The sequence below is a fragment of the Phalacrocorax aristotelis genome, chromosome 5 (genome assembly GCF_949628215.1).
Source record: "Phalacrocorax aristotelis chromosome 5, bGulAri2.1, whole genome shotgun sequence".
NCBI classification, from domain to species: Eukaryota; Metazoa; Chordata; class Aves; order Suliformes; family Phalacrocoracidae; genus Phalacrocorax; species Phalacrocorax aristotelis.
In genome coordinates, this window is record NC_134280.1 from 36,732,449 (window position 1) to 36,749,515 (window position 17,067).

Consider the following 17,067-nt stretch of genomic DNA (forward strand, 5'->3'; position numbering starts at 1 on the left):
TGGACATTATTTTTGACTCTACTGAATTGAATTGGTCCAAAATCCCTACTTCAAGCTGTACTGCTATTTGAGCAGTTGAATTCCAAGGGATTTTTACTCTAGCCTGTATAGAAAATGCAGAAAAAATGACCTAGTAACAACTTTATTGTGTAGCTAGCACATTTGTCTGGCTCTTACCAAAAAGAACCTTGTTATTTTTGGTAAGTTGCTTTGAAAAATTATTAGGCTTTTATTTTATTAGGCACTGGAAGTGCCACTCACAGTACTCCTGGTAACTTTAATTATGAGCTGGTCATTGTTTGGGGTGAAATCAGCTAATAAAGATCAGAAATGAAATAATTTGTGTTCTAATAAAAATCAAAATTGTGTTGTTTTTGTCCACCTATAATAGCTTGGGAAAAAAATTGCAGATAGCTGACTTCATAGCAAAGCTATCTTTTTGGGAGCCAAGAGTAGTGTAAGTAGAAGTAAGGTACATGTGGTGAGGATAATGAGCCACCAGATGTATTTATGAAAGTACACTGGATGCTTTTCATGATTTTGTCTTTAAATCAAGATTAGATATATATTTCAAAAATATCGTATGTCCAGTAATTGAATTTAGTAAAAGAATTGACAAAATGACATGGTCAGAATTACACAAAAGGACGAAGTAGATGGTGAAAATGGTGTTTTGGGTTTTTTCCCTGTTTTTATCTGTTAGTCGATAAAGCAACCCTGCAAGTTTCTTCTTGGAGAACGGAAGAGAGAAGCTGTAGTGCATGTTTCAGTTGCAAAGAAGAGGAAATATGCTTTTCAGAATTTAAACATGTGAGGGTTTTTGAGTATACAACAGAATCAAAGAATTTATGAAACTGTTTAACAGTGGGAGGGAATAGTAGACTCCTTGGCTCAAAGCCCCAAACCAGGGCTCAATCTGTGAAAGGTATACTTTACTGGGGTTTTAGAGGTCAATCTTGCTTTCATTTCAGTAGTTGAGTAGAATCTGACTAGCTTTCTTGTTTCAAAGCCAGTTTTTCAGTCCTGTCACTCAGAAACTGATGGGATTGAAGACTAGCTGAGTTGCTTTAGACAGACCTATCTGCTTGTGACTACAGGGGTCGAGCATTTCAGCAAAAATTATTCATGTGCTTCTGTAATGTTTTTTCACCTCTATGTTTTGGTCATGTTCTTATACCAGGATAGCAAAGACAGACAGTATGGTAGTATTACACACCAGGGTACATACATATCTGCCTTTAGCAAATCATTAAGTGACCTCATCAATGACTGCATTGTTCTAGTGAAAGTAGTGACAGTGGAGTTTAAGTATGAGATTATTACACTGTTAAGGTTAGCCATAAAAAGGAACAATAAAACACCAGGGAGGAAATGCCTTTATACCAACTTTTTTCCCCAATACCTCAACTTTTTTAGTGATGACAGTTGGTATTGTTATCTTCCTTCTGTTAATGTCATCTACCTGCTTAGAATAACTCCTGGGCTTCTGCAGCATGTTTTTTTTATACTTGAATAGCGGGTGTGTTTTGTGTTCCGAGTCCTTCACGTTCTCTGCTGATACTGTTGAATTGGTATTGTGGAAAAGGATGATTTGAAGCAAAAGCCAAAGTGTGGTACAGCTGATAATAAACGAGAAGAAAACATAGAGAGTCAGTGTGAAGCTGGTGCTATTATTTGTATTCCTTTTTCCCATTTTTTTTGAGGTTGGAAATCTGTTCTTCCAGGTTTCTTCATTCAGTCTATGCTAGTGGATTTTGCTCAATACTGTAGCGTTCTAAGAAAAGAAATGTGCTAATCTGCTTTAATTTTAAGCCTTCAGTGCTCTTGGTATGCCATGCTTACAGACAGCTTTCTGGGATTAGGATTGCCTTTCCTTTCTTCTGGTCTGTAAGTGGTGGGTGAGGCACAAAACATTTTCTCCAAGTATCTCAGCTGAAGCTACTTGTCGCAGCGGTTAAAATTATGACTTCTATTGACAAAATTTAAGTAATTGTTACTGTTCTTGTGACATTTATGTCAGTTTGCACCATTGCCAAGTTACAAGAGGTATTTGAATAAAGTAGAATCTTCCTGCTAACTTGTCTGAGCAAAGGTGGGAAGAAATAACTCCAAAATAACTTTTAAAGAAATAACTCTAAAGGATTTTTAAATTCTCTTTTTAATGTAAGAAATAGTGTATACATAGAAATAGCATACAGTAAATATATAGCATTTAGATGGTATGTGATATTCCTGTTAAAGCTTACAGTAGCATTGCAATCAAATAAATGTTCAGAACTCAAAGGTATAGTCTGTAACGTTTTCTCAAACATATTTATGAATCATATGAGGAAATCCACATCCTGTGGAAATGATATAAGTAATTACTTGTGTGTTTGTATGTTGGAAGGCAGAAGGCTTGTGTAAATGCACTTTTCAAAATATGCTTATAACACTTGATCTGCATTTTAATCATTGGTTGGTTTTCTAGAATTAATGGACTTCCCCCCACAAAGAGATGCCATTTAAGACTGAGACTGAAATTGAAGTAACTGATTACTGGTTTTCAATTTACTTCAACACTATCTTCAGCACGTACACTGGCTGCTTAAATACTGAAATATAGAAGTATATGGGGACAGGCATTAAGTTTTGCTTTAAAATTCCAGCTTTCATTCTTGACCTTGTAATTTCTTTTGCTATAAATTAGCATTAGTACATAACTTCTAATGTAATTTAGGTAAATCAAATGCTGAGAGTTAGTTGGAAGTAATCAATGATCTGTGGACAAAAAAAAAGGCCATTTAAAAAATTTGGCCCCAATTAACTGATAGTCTATTGCTTCTCCAAGTATCAAGGTGTTTTATAAGTAATTCAAGTTTTGCATTTTGCTCTGGTGTTAATTTCAAAGTCCAGTGACACTGTAGGTAAACCCTGAAATTAGCAGCATGGATTGCATTTTAATAAGAAAATTACATTCCAGCCACACAAACTGTAACACAGGTTAAAACCCTGCAAGCTGGAACTTTTCAGCTGAACTCTATAAAAATAATGATGATAAAAGACAAGCTACCCCAAAAGTTCGTCCCATGGATGTGAGCTAGAAGAAATTTTCTTTTTCTGACATGCTTTGTGTATCCTGAAGAACTACCCTTATTCCAGTTTCAAATATTCCAGGTTTAATTACAGGCTGCTTGTTATCTGTAAGGCTTAAAAACTCCATATTTGCTCAAACTTGTGTGTGTGTTAATTTCAGTGACTTCTTGGGAGTTTAAGGAAAAATTATTGACTCAATGGTTAGAATTATCATGGTCAAATGTAAAAATAACCTAAAACTCACCTCGAAGAGAGTCCAACTACTGTTGCCCAAGCGTTGTCTTATCCCATTGACCTAAATTTTACTCTTAAACTATAGCGAAATGATACTGTTGCTACTATGTTGTCATTGCATCTTACTAAGTATTGGTGTTATTTGCTATTGAGCTATAGTTTAAACCAGTTAAACATACTATATTATCATTCTGAAATTCCTTCTATAACAAGGATTGGATTTCTACTGGCACCATTTCAAGCATGTGACCTGTTTAAGTGTATTAAATTGGGGGAGGATAAACTAACATTAACAGGCTTTTCCGTCTCTACATGTTTAATGGGTGCAAAGAAGAGGAAAGAAGGATTTGTTCTCCCTAGTCAAATGCTGTAGTCAGTAGTAAGGGGAATTGTTCCTTTTTAGTATCATGAATAAGATGGATGCCAGATGATATGAGGAAACATGACTGCAGAATTTCATGGTTTGTAATAAGTGATATTTAGTTATAATAGCTGTTCCTGCAGCATTATATAACTGTGATATCATTTGTTTTACAGATATTTTATGTGCTGCTGTTATTGTATTGTGCTTTATTTTTTTCTTTGGACAAAAGTTTTTGCTGAAAATATCACTCTTTGATTTTCTGTCAGAAGACGACAGGTTTGGAAAGTTATTGAAGAGACAGTGGAGAAAGGAAGAAACATAAAAACATATAAGCAGTCAAATTATGCCATTAAAAACTAAACGAGAAATTAGCAGCCCTTACTTTTCATAGCTTTTTTTTTTTTCCCTAACAGATGAATACAAATGTCTGACACAGCCAAAATGCTGGTTGAGGCCACAGTGGCAATGTGGAGTTAAATGGTCCCTCTAGCACCAAGAATAAAAAAGATAGCCAGCAAGAATCTACGCCACTTTTCTAACTGAAACCAGAAGTACTCCTTTTCCTCAAACTGTCTGATGCCTCGTTAAGAACAGATGTTGCTGTAAGTGGGGTAGAAAGGGTCCTGCTGGGGAGCCTGTGTAGGATCAGACCTATGTAATAAACCTTGTACTGTAGTCCATGACTGAGGAAGAGAAATGTTGGAGCCTTGGCTGGGAAGTAGCCTGTTCTGCTCCTGGTTTGATCTCAGTATTAATGATGCTTGAAAAATGGTAGTTGTGTTGTAGAACTCATCATGGCTTTTGGCCTTCTAGGAGACATAGAAATATTTAAGATACCACACTCCCTGTCTGTAAGCTTGAACCCTCTATGTCAGCAGGATTTGTCAGGATCTTCCCTTTTCTTAGACCATGGCAAGCAATGATGTTTCTTTATTCATTGTTTGATGATCACTGCGACTTCTTATCTATAATTAAATGCCTAGCAATTAAAACGTATTTCTCTCTGATCATAAAAGTGTGTAAGTTGGTTCTCAGCCAACAAAGCTGCTATTACACTGATTCGAGAAATTTGCTGTCATTAGTGGTGACAAGCTACAACCAGTGAGACTTTGCTTCATAAATGTGATGTTTATTGAAGTTCACGGTATCCTCTACTTAAATTGTGTAAAGGATCCAGCAACGAGTTAAAGGTTACGTTTTAGCTTGGTTGTGTGTCAAGAATGTAGTTCTTCATAACCAGCCCGCAATGTGAGCACATTGTTCAAAACATCATTTGTAAAAATAACCAGTTAGGGCATGTGGGCCTAGTTCTCTGCTCTGCATTGCTGAAATAGGTTGTGTATTTGTACAGCCTTGTGGAATTTGTGGAAATGAACATCATCTCATTCCAATGAAATAGAAGCTTTCCTAAAGTTCTGCTGCAGTTGTCCAGGACTGTGCCATTATAAGCCTCCTTTTTACTTGGCTTGAGAGCTGTGGGACACAGAATTTATTTAATTCCTTGGCCATCAGAGTGGTCTTTCTCATTAAGCACGCAGAAAACAGTGCATGGGCTCACCCTCTGCACAGTGACAGAGTTGACTTGCTTTGCTTAAGGGTAGCTCCGTTTACATCACATTTTGTCTATGAATAAAATTGCTTATTATTGACCATATTCCATGCTGACTGAAAGCCTGTGGTGCAATTCTTACTTGCAAATACTGTTCATGCAAAGCAGGTGTATTCTGTACTTTCACAGCATCAGATAATGCTGAAGGGTTAACTTCTTAATTCCTCAGTGGTTATACCTTATACTTACTGTGATATCCATGGTTATTTTCTTTTCCAACTTTCTCTCTAATTTATTTTGTCTTATAAAAGTTTATACTGTATTACCAGCTAGGATAGCTTGTTCTATAGCTTGTTAAAGAATTGTATCTTGCTGAAGTTGATCTTAAGTTGGTCTGGGTATTCAAAAGTCCTGAACTGATACATAGTTTCTGAAACCCCTTGTAGTATCCCTGGAAGCACTGGACACTTAGAGTTCATTTTGGAAAGAAGCAACATGAAAAAATCAAAATAAGTATATCATTAAATTTGGAGGTTTTTGCTTTTTATGATGCAGCAGCCATGGATAAACAGGGCACCTCATATAAAATAAAAAAGATTCCTTCTTTCATGTATTTATTTCCTCTTTTCCTTCAGATTTAAAACTATGGGCAGGAAGTTAGTCATTCTGCTAAGATAGATGTTTCTCTTCTTATTCAGAACAATAAATCCTCCTTGTCAGCCACGAAATATACAGGCAAATACAGTAGTGACCATTGGATGTATCCTGCAAAACACAAATGGGTTATAACCACATTAGCTGCAGTACTCATTTAGTATTTTCTTTCTGTTGTCTGTGATTTAAATGATCTGAATGTCATCTTAGAAGAGGAATTGCCTAAATGTGTACTGCAGACAAACCCTTTTATTCACTACTATTAGACTAATAAATGATTGTTTCTTCTTTGTGAAACAGTTTTAGTGATTGAACAGAATGGGTAATAGAATATAGTAGTGAACTAGAAAAATAGATCTAGATCATACTGGAAGATAAGTAGTGAAATGCCTTTTTTAGCTAGTTCTGCAACTGGTTCCAGGGTAGGAAAATCTGCAAAATCAATTACATGTTTTCTTTCAATATTATGTCAGAAATGTGGAATCATCTTCATTTCTCTTCTGCCTTTGAATTATCTTAAAGTTTTGCTGGTAAGTTCTCAAAATCATAGAAGCTAGGACCTTGTAAGGGGAACCAGTGTTTTCAGGATTTCTTTTATTCTCCAATAATATCTGTTCTCTAAACAGAGGTTTCTTGGATGCATGTTATTCTGGATGGATTACTTTTGGTGACAACTGTTCCTAATAGTGGAAAAAATAGGAAGAAAGAGGAAATAAGGAAACGATATTTCAGCATTCTGACTGAATGTGACCTTTAAACATTATGACCTCCACTAGCATGGGTCACTAAATACTGGGGGTTTATGTTTAGATTTGTACATAAAGCTCATGGAAAATGATCCTGCAAAAAGTGCTTTGCAGAATGGAAATCATATTAATGCAGAAATCCCTTTTTGTTGGAAGAACTGGTGGATGTTCTGTATGTGGCATTTCTGTTTGTGCTTTTAAGAGCCATGAATTATAATGTGGGGTGGGTTTATAGTCAGTCATTACATCATGCATGTTTCCTGTGGCAGATTCCAAAGTATATATAGTCAGAAGCACATGTTAAGATTTGAGACTGCTTTTTGTAGAAAGCATTAACTATGTTGCAAAGAATTTAATAATAATGTAGAAACAAATTTAGGAGATGAATTTTATATAATTTATATTTATATAATTTATATAATTTTCTGGCGATAGTGACCAAATGAGTAACTGCTTTATTTGTAAAAAGATACCAAATTTCCTCTAGAAAGCTTATAAAGCAGTCAAAATATTTTTGAGTGCTCCAGAATAGAGCATTCTGTGAGTGTAGAGCAAACCTGAGAGTTATTTACTGCTGAGGTCGGCTGAGATACCAAGTCATCAGGTTTTATTTTAGTTTTCTTTTAGTTTTGTTTTCAAAGGCTTAAAGCTTATACCAGTGGCAGTAGTTAAAACATAGTTCCTTATCAGGTTATATTATTTGTGTCATTCCAGAAAAAATGATTGTGCTGTAAGTACTGGCTAGAGATTCTGCATACTTTGGGATTAATAGGAACCTCCATATCTATGGAGAAGTTGTACCTTGCAGGTTTCTGTATGGTCCAATTTACTGAAACACCTCTGTAATTTGATTAATAAGTTTCATTCCAGAAAGATATAGGATATGCAGATGAAAAATTTTAAAGTATTGAGCAAATGCTACAGAACTGTGATGTTAATCATTTGCATAAAATACAGACCATGCACTGGCACAGTCCAACCCTTGGGAATACCTCTCCACCCTCTTGTGGATGAGCTGCTTTTCTGAGCAGTGGACTTGAAAATCTGCCAGAGACGAACACCTGCAGAGATTTGCCTGAGGATGTTGGAGTATCTCCATGCCCATGAGGTGGTAAATATTCAGCATTCCACTTTTTTTAAACTCTACTTGTTTTGGAGGAAGAGAGATGCTCTCACAAGTAGCCACTGTAATACCAGAGTACTAGTGTGGTTCTTTCGTATTATGTATACTTCACAAAAATATATTTGGTGAAGTGACTTTTTTTTGACAGCCATTGCTTAGTACCACACATACAGAATATTTGCTGTGTCGCTTATAGGTGGTCAACCTTTTAAAATAAATCTGAAAAAAAAGCAGTTGGGTTTTTTTATATTTTTGAAAATCATAGTACCTAAATAGAAAATCTGCATATATCAGTGAGTAAACAAATCACAAATCCTATTTTCATCCAGTAACATACTCCACTGTTTAACCTTAGATGTGTATATTCTAGTAGAGCAGGTTTTTTTTTTTGTTTGGGGATTTGTGGTTTCTTTTTTTGTGTGTGTGGTTTTTTTAACCTAATGATAAAGCTACACTGAGAAGACTGTCCATTTTAAAGTCCATTTTGAAATAAAAGGAAAATTAATTCTTTCTAGATGCTTTGCAAACATTAGCATAAAGGTCCATCTGCAAGCTAGGAGGATAGCTCTAGGTCATTTTACTCTGTACAGCCATGCTTGTTACAGAGCTGCAATTACTTTCTTTGATTTCAGAGGCACAAAAAGTAGGCTGGTATGCAACAATGAAGGGAGAAGTATCGTTTTCGCTCTTTAATGGTAGTAAAAGCTACCATCTAAGTCACAAATGTTTCTGCAAAATCATTAGCAAGTAATGAAATTGAATATTGTGAAGTTTAATGCATTTTACCAAAGAGCAGTAATCAATCACCAAGAAACTGTTGTGGTTTGATGTTTTAAGCACACGCCCCTTGATATCCCGTATGCATAGGCAAGGTATTTACTCAATAGATCACTTAATTGATTATCCAGTGCCCCTTTAATTCCATAAGCAGGAAGAAGTGGTAGAGTATTATTCACACAGATACTTCGTTTAATCATTTTTCTGCTGTCTATTGTGAACAAAGGATTGGTAGTGGAGGATGAGATTTTGGTAAGAAAAGTAATTTTTTTTCTGCAAAAATCAAAGGACCTTCTTTTTATCATGTGAATCAGCTACATTTAGCAAAAAAGCAGTTTAGTGTCGGGAAAAAATGCTGTTTACAGAGGGGACACCTAATTTAGCATGAATATTTTTATTTCCAAAAATACTTACAAAACCTCCCTAGGGATTCAACTTTAAACAAACATGTCTATTGCTTTGGGCAATTGTGACTTCTTTCTGGGTTAGTTTTTTTCCTTCTGCTTTCCAGCTGGCCTGTCCACCTGCTTAGAGTTTGTATCCAAAAAGCACAGTTCAAAAACCAGAAAGATTGTTCTTTTTTATATAGAACAAAACAGTCATAATAATGCCTGTGTTCTTCATTATTTTTAAAATTTTGTCATAACCTGCAAAAAAAACCACCCCCAAATCACATCCTGATCAACAGAACTGATTGAACTTATGGTCTTTGTGCTAAGAAACAAAATTGTATAGTAGAATCAAGGATTGAAAATGATTAACTAAATTACTGTATGTTCTTGTGCATATGTTATGACGTGTTTTTTTTCTCCTGAACAGCTGATTACTCTGAAGAACACTGATTCACTTTCTTGTTAAATTTGACCTCATCCTCCGTTCCCTGCACTACACTAACAGAAAGGAAGTAAAAACTTGAATTGTAAAAATGGTTTTTGCCTGTATAGACATCATTTTACATCTCTGGAACAAGGCCTGAAAAACTTCAATTTTCTTCTTCTTGCATTTCAGTGTATGAACAATTCTATCCCTATGCTGTGTCTGTAACCTATTCAAGCCTCTTTTATTTAGAAAGCATATTTGTGTCATTTCAGCAGTAAGTGAACAAAATAAGAGGGAAGTTTGACATCTGTCACTGCTGATTAAATGATCAGAGTCATACTTTGTGGAGCTGGTATGAAATGGTAGAGCAGTGCAGTTAAAAGATTTCTGTACTTAGGTGCACTATTGGCACATGGTTCCCTTCTGCAGGTCACAAAAGGAGAGAAGTTATTTCTTGAAAGTATAACTGAAATATTTACACCAATTTAGTCTGGAAAATTAACCTAAAGAGCTTCTGAGAATGATTCACCCTTAAAACCTGAAGGTCTTCTGTCCTGACAAAGGAGGAAATACACTGCATAGTACTATAGCTCAATCCTTACAATGCTTCATATGTGGCAGACCTGTGACATCTTTCTAAGTACAGAATGATACTGCAATCTCCACAGTGTCTGAGGAGTGTGCATTGAATTCATCATGCTCAATATCTTGCAACAGTGCTCTTCCAAGTACTCACCTGGCACTTCTAGTTTATATAAGAACCCAGAAGCACAGAACTGCATGTACAGAAATGGGCATGTAACAAGAAAAGATACTCAACAAAAGTTTTTCAGACTTGAAAGAACACACATTTTGTCTGATGTGTCCTTTTATTTTGAATGAACGTCAACCCAACTATACATATATGCAAACATTAATGTGCATAAAAAGAATCGTGATAAGAAGCACATGTACTAGTCAATGGCTGTATTTCTGCACAGCAGATCAAGGTTGCATCTCAGTTCATAAAGACAGATGTATTAAAATAAAACCAACCTCTCATTGCTGGAGACGGTAACCTTTACTTTGCAGCAAAAAGTGGTGCCAGTTAGCTTCAAATTTTACACTTGATTTATTTTGCTGCTTTTCTCAATTGACTTGCTCAACTATTCATTATACTTCCTTAGCTGATGTTCCCTTTGCTGAACTGGCCTGCTGAGACAAGTGCCACTCCTCCAGACTCAGTGAGTGTGCCCCATTGAGTTTAATTTTACCACCATGAGTCTGGTTGTGTTGCAAATGGTGGCTAAGAAAGATTAACATAAGATACTCTGCTTTGAAGATCACACAGGCTGGCTGGTTATTTTACTAACCCTGTTTAGATTCTGACCCATGTGCACAAGGAACAAGATCTCACTTCACAACTAGCTTTTGTAAAATCGAACTGGAAGAAACAACAGAATGAGCAGAGCTGCCTTAAAGGAAGTTGGTTCTCAGAATCTGTATCTCTGAATATATAGCTTTTCTCTTAATTTTCATTCCTGGCTGAAATCTATCCATGTCAGTGTATTCCAGAATTGCAGGGCAGGGTGAGGGAGGGAAGTATATAACAAACGCGGCTTTCCATCAAAAAGATCTGAAATGGGCAATCTTTAAATCAGTCTAATAGTAACATACTTGCTTTTGTATGTATCTTACAAGTCAGCTGCATATTCTATTTAAATAATTGTAGCATTTTTGGATAAGTAGCTTTGGTTTCTTTTTATTTTTATAAAATTACAAGGTATTTGAAGGAAAAATTGATTTGGTCAAATTTTATTAGAATTTCTTGATACGATGAAAAGCCATCATAAACAGGTACTTTGTATCTATATATCAGCTATTTTTCCAATGAGCAACGAAATTTACAAAAGGGTATTGAATGAAAAAAGTCTGTTGGGGTGAATATTTAAATATCTTTAAATATGGCCCAATAGAGCGCTCTGGTGATGGTAAAATACCTTTGTTCAGCTTACATTTAGTTATTGAGAGGAACCTATTTCAGCGTTTGAATTATTGCAAGTAGTTTGTATTATGAGCTTCCATGAAACATAGGTGTAAGCAACTGCAACTTGTTTGCATGAGAGTTATTCTGTGAAAGAAATTTATATGCTTCTATTAGAATAGTTATCTGATGTATTAGAGCAGGGTGTGTGTATTAGTGTCTTGGCTCTGGGCAGGTTTTGTTACCCTGTAGTGGTGTAAGGAAGCAAGAAGTATCACCCCTGCTATCCTACCTGCTGTAGAGAAATCAAGCAAGCTGTCAGGTTTCTGCCAGAATCTAGAGGAGATTTGTATGGTGCTAGAAGGAGATGGCAGAGGATCAAAGGAAAATACAGAGTAATTCTTAATCTTCTTTTACCAACAGCACATGAGCTTCATAGAAAATCCTCCTTCTCCACATGTTTTCTTACTCAAATGGGCTAATTCAGGGAAGATGGAGAGAGACTTCAACCATTGATCCAGGTTCACAATGATATCTAATGAAAATGATGCATTATTAAAAAGCCTCACAAAATCACTGTCAGAAGGAAAGGTTATCTGCAAAAAACGTACCTCTGGTAGGTTTGGTTCAGAGAAGCATCCAAAAGTGTGATGGGGGTTTTTGCTTTTATATTGTCTTCCATAGGGATTATGAAAAAGCTCTTTATATGATCAGAATATTGTAGTGGTAGATACTTGCCATTTACAAATTTGTCACTGAGAAAACTAGGATTTTACGGAAATTAAATTGGGATTTTTCCATAGAAGCCACACAAATTTCCAGACATTGTAAATACAGCTTTTGTGAATATTCTGAACAGTTGTGTTGAACTGTGCTGTGCTAAGGATGTACTTACTCCCTGTGGAGCACTTATAAATACTGTTTTTTCTGTGTGAAACAGGATGATTGAGTTGCTGTTCGTCTTCCATAGACTACACTCTCAGTTTCCTCTCTGACTTGTCCCTTGGTAGTATCATTAGTAAATCTTTCACATGAGACATCATTAATTTAATTCATTCCTATTAATAACTATTATGGATACAGTTTCAGTTGATTGATTCATCCAGTTGCTGACCAGACCAATATGTCTGAACTTGCTAGATGAGGCAAGAATGCAGCAGTAAGTACAGTTTTATGTAGCAACCTGTTATGTGTTTTTCTCCTTTTAAAAGTACTTCCTTATTCCAGTGTTATTGCTTATGTGTTTAGAGTTAGGCACATGCTTAAGTGATTTTGCTGGTCAATATCCCAGATGTTTACTCTTCATTTTGAAAAGATCAAGCCCAAATGGAAAACTTTTGTGAAAGGCATTACGTTCCATTTCCTATGTCCTGAGACATTCAGTCTTGCAAAGGATCTGTTTTGGGTTTTTGTTGCTTTGTGTGCGTGCCATGAAACTGTTGCACATAAGAGATGTTTTGAATCCTGTGTATTAGTTGAAGTCATTTTGCTACTAAAGAAAGGAACAAATTATATTACCCAGTAAATAATCTGATACGTAGCAGTCATCTAAGGTAGCTCTTACCTAATGAGTTTGAAAGGGGTCTCCCACCTAGAGTAGTCACAGAGGACCGTGACACGCATCTTGTTAGTATCGCATTGTGAGTTTCAGTATTCCAGTGTACAAAATATTCCCTGTTCTACGGTCTTCTTTTGACTGGTAAGCTTTAAAACAGTATGATACTGGACTTTGAACATGCTTTTTTCTTTTTTTTTTTTTTCCCCCAGTTTGAATCCAGTACTTCCCCCTTTCTTGAAGTACAGACTGATATCTAGACTTCCCACCTGTGTCTAATCTGCTCATTATTTATTACTTATTCTCTATGACTGGAAAAAACAGTAATAATACTGGAAGGCAGCATGAGCTTTGCTGAAGACAGATTATGAAATTGCTGGTTGATCCAAACACCGACCCACTGTCAGTGAAGGAAGAGTTAGTACACAAATTACTACAGGAGCTTGACCCCTAAAAATCGATAGGCCCTGACACCATCCACCTGAGGGTGTTGAGAGAGCTGGCTGACATCATTGCAAGGCCACTCTCCATAATCTTTGAGAAGTCGTGGAGAACAGGAGATGTCCCAGAGGACTGGAGGAAGGCAAATGTTACCCCTATCTACAAGAAAGGCTCAAGGGAGGATCCAGGTAACTATAGGCCCATCAGCCTTACCTCAGTCCCTGGTAAAGTTATGGAACGAATCCTCCTGGGGGCCATCACAAGTCAAATGAAGCACGTGATTGGGAAAAGCCAACATGGCTTCACTAAGGGCAGATCATGCTTGACAAACCTGGTGGCCTTCTATGACAAAGTGACTTGCCTGGTTGACATGGGGCGGGCGGTGGACATTGTCTACCTGGACTTCTCCAAGGCTTTGATATGGTTCCCCACAGTCTCCTCTTGGAGAAATTAATGTGTTATGGCCTAGACAAGTGGTCTGTGCAGTGGGTGGGGAATTGGCTGACAGGCTGCACCCAAAGGGTGGTGGTAAATAGCTCCTTTTCAAACTGGCAACCTGTCACTAGTGGCATCCCCCAGGGATCGATATTGGGCCCAATGTTATTCAACATCTTTATAAGTGATCTCGATAACGGCATCAAGTGTAGCCTGATGAAGTTTGCTGATGACACCAAATTGAGTGGGGAAGTAGACGCTCCAGAAGGGAGAGCTGCTCTGCAGGAAGATCTGGATAGGCTGGAAGAGTGGGCCAGCAAGAACCTTATGAAGTTCAACAAGGAGAAGTGTAAGGTCATGCACCTGGGAAAACATAATCCGGGAGTGCAGCACAGGCTGGGATCCACCTGGCTGGAGAGCAGCTCTGTGGAAAGGCACCTGGGGGTCCTGGTGGACAGGAAGCTCAACATGAGCAAACAGTGTGCTGCTGTGGCCAAGAAGGCCAACAGGATGCTGGGTTGCATCAAAAAGGGCATCGCCAGCAGAGATAAAGAAGAAGTCATTATCCCACTCTACTCAGCGCTTGTCAGGCCACACCTGGAGTACTGTGTACAGTTCTGGTCCCCGCTCTACAAAAAGGATGTGGACAGGCTGGAAGGGGTCCAGAGAAGGGCCACCAAGATGATCAAAGGACTGGGAAGCCTGCCAGACGAGGATAGGCTGGGACTGCTGGGTTTGTTCAGCCTTGAGAAAAGGAGGCTTAGAGGGGAACTCATCACCATGTACCAGTACTTAAGGGGCAGCTACAAAGAAGATGGAGACTCCCTTTTTACGCAGAGTCACATGGAGAGGACAAGGGGGAATGGACACAAGTTGCTCTTGCGGAGATTCCGATTGGACACCAGAATAAAATTTTTCACAGTGAGGACAGTCACCCATTGGAATAATCTCCCCAGGGAAGTGGTTGATTGGGCCACAGTGGACACCTTCAAGAGTCGTCTGGACAGGGTGCTGGGCCATCTTGTCTAGGCTGTGCTCTTCCCAGTAAGGTTGGACTAGATGATCCCTGAGGTCCCTTCCAACCTGTGATTCTGTGATTAGCATTCTGTCATGTTGTAAAGAAACATGAATTGTCCCTAGGTTTTTGGAAAGCAGGAACATGGCAAAGGGCAGACAATTGTTCTGTGCCTTCTAGGAGTTATGAACACTGTGTACATCATTGCCCTTCATTCTCTGGTAAGCACATGCACTGCAATAACTGTCACACAGGAACAACTGGCTGGCTTTAGTTGTCTAATGACTTCTCAGGGGAATACTTTAAGAGCTTGCTGAGCTTAGAGATGTCATCTTAGATACTGGAGAGCAGCTGAAGACAGCCAAAGATTATGTAGCATTTCCCAATTTTCACTGCAAGCCAGTGAGTTGGTGAGGAAGCAGCCAGCCCCAGGGAGTGCAGGTCTTTATCACAATAGTTGCTGGTAATGCTTTGTTTTCTTTCTTAGCAGCCCGGTAGGGCTGGGAAACAGGTTTACTGCTTACATGCTTGGATTGCTTTTCTGTGTCTGGTGTAGACATTAGGAGTCAGCAGGTGATAGAACAGAAATGACAACTGGGGCAAGGACACTGAGAGCTACTCTTGGCAAGGGGGTACAGCGCAGTGTTGAGGTGGGGTGAACAGGAGGAAGCAAGTCTGACACTGCAGCAGCAGGGGCTGAGGGGTGCATACAGGTTTGGCACGTCAGCTGGTAAATGCTTCATTGCTAGCTGCTCAGACTTACCAGAACTGGCAGCGGATGGTGATGTCCTCACTTGCCATCTCCTTCATTTACTCACACCCCCAAAATATTTTTCTGAAAGCATATTGTGAAACTCCTGTTGTTGTTCCTTATGGCATGTTTTGAGTATCTCCTGTACCTCCTTTATTTATTCCCCAGCCATACCATAGAGGAAGATTCAACCTGTGAGAAGTTGGTATATTAAAAACACAAAATAGCACAGAAAGTGACCAGGTTTCTGTTCGTAGGAGCATCTGTAACTAGTGTCTCCCAGTCAAATTTACTACAGAGAAAATAACCTTCACTTCTATTCATTGTTTGTGAAGACTCTGACTTTGTAAGCTACTTATGCACATGCTTAAGTTACTAATTTTCAAAGTTATGAACATACAGACTGGTGTTTCTCTTACTGTTCAGCTTTCCCTCAGCTTGTTAAGGCAAATGGTAGGTGTTTTATTTTTGCAGTGATTAATCCTTGAAATGTATTGCCTATATGAACTTACCAAGAAAACTATTTTGGCATGTTTTTAGAAATTTTATGTTTATGTTATATGTGCATACATGTACATAAATAGGCATATAATTCTGGTACTGGTGTGTGTGTGTATATATGTGTGTTTATATATGTAGTACCAGAATTAGGTACACTGTGATATATAAAAATATATTCAGAAATAAAACTCTTCTCAGAGCAGCAGAAACAAAGAACTAAGGACACATTTTAAAATTAAAATAGAAATGGAGTTTTAAAAATAAAATGAAAAGCCACTGGTAGAAGAGTCTTCCCTGAAAGCATAAATTATCCTCAGGCCTGAACAATTCTAAGTACTCCACCTGTAATAAAACTCTTCAGCCTGAGCAGGAATGCAATCCTTTAATAATGTGAAGGAATAAAATACATACAAGTATACTTGCCTCCTGTTTCCAGATAAAATACTGAAGTTTAGTGCTGCAACAGTGACATCCAGTGACTAAGCCAGTTAGTTTTAGCTGTGTTCTGTATTTGGAATGAATGCTAAAGGACATGGATGGTTAAAGGAGGTTTTTTTACTAAGATCTTTAGTGAAGCACTGGACTCATTGAGAGGATAAACAGATACTGCATGAGAATGCAAAACATGATAAACAGCTAATCTAGAAAAATCATATAAGCGTTTAATTAACCCATATCTGTTTCAGAATTAGACATTTGCTGAGCCAAGTCGGGAATAAATTATTTGAAAGCAAGTACTTTGTCCAGTGAGGCAATTTGTTTAACAAGACTACGCAGCATTTCATACCCTCTTTTATTATAACATGATTCAGTAGGTAGTACTTCTATTATATTTTGCTTCAGATCTGCCTCAGTTCTTTCAGTTTTTATCAAATGAATGAAATAAAAGGACCAAAAAGGATTAAGAAACCTTCCTTGTATAGGGAAGGTAACAAAATGTTTACCACCCTCTTATGTGAGAAGTCCCTATTCTGTTTGGTGGAAGTCAGTATGAGGTTTATAATGAATTCAAACCTCATATAGCTTCTGGCTCTAAAAACGAGTGACATCTGGTACTGACCTGAT

At 37.6% G+C, this 17,067-nt stretch overlaps 1 protein-coding gene across 2 annotated transcripts in view; it reads left to right on the forward strand.

Annotated features, from left to right (window-relative positions):
* TFPI (tissue factor pathway inhibitor) overlaps positions 1-17,067 on the forward strand; it is an 85,341-nt gene that overhangs the window by 15,665 nt on the left and 52,609 nt on the right. The gene's annotated exons all lie outside the window — the stretch shown is intronic.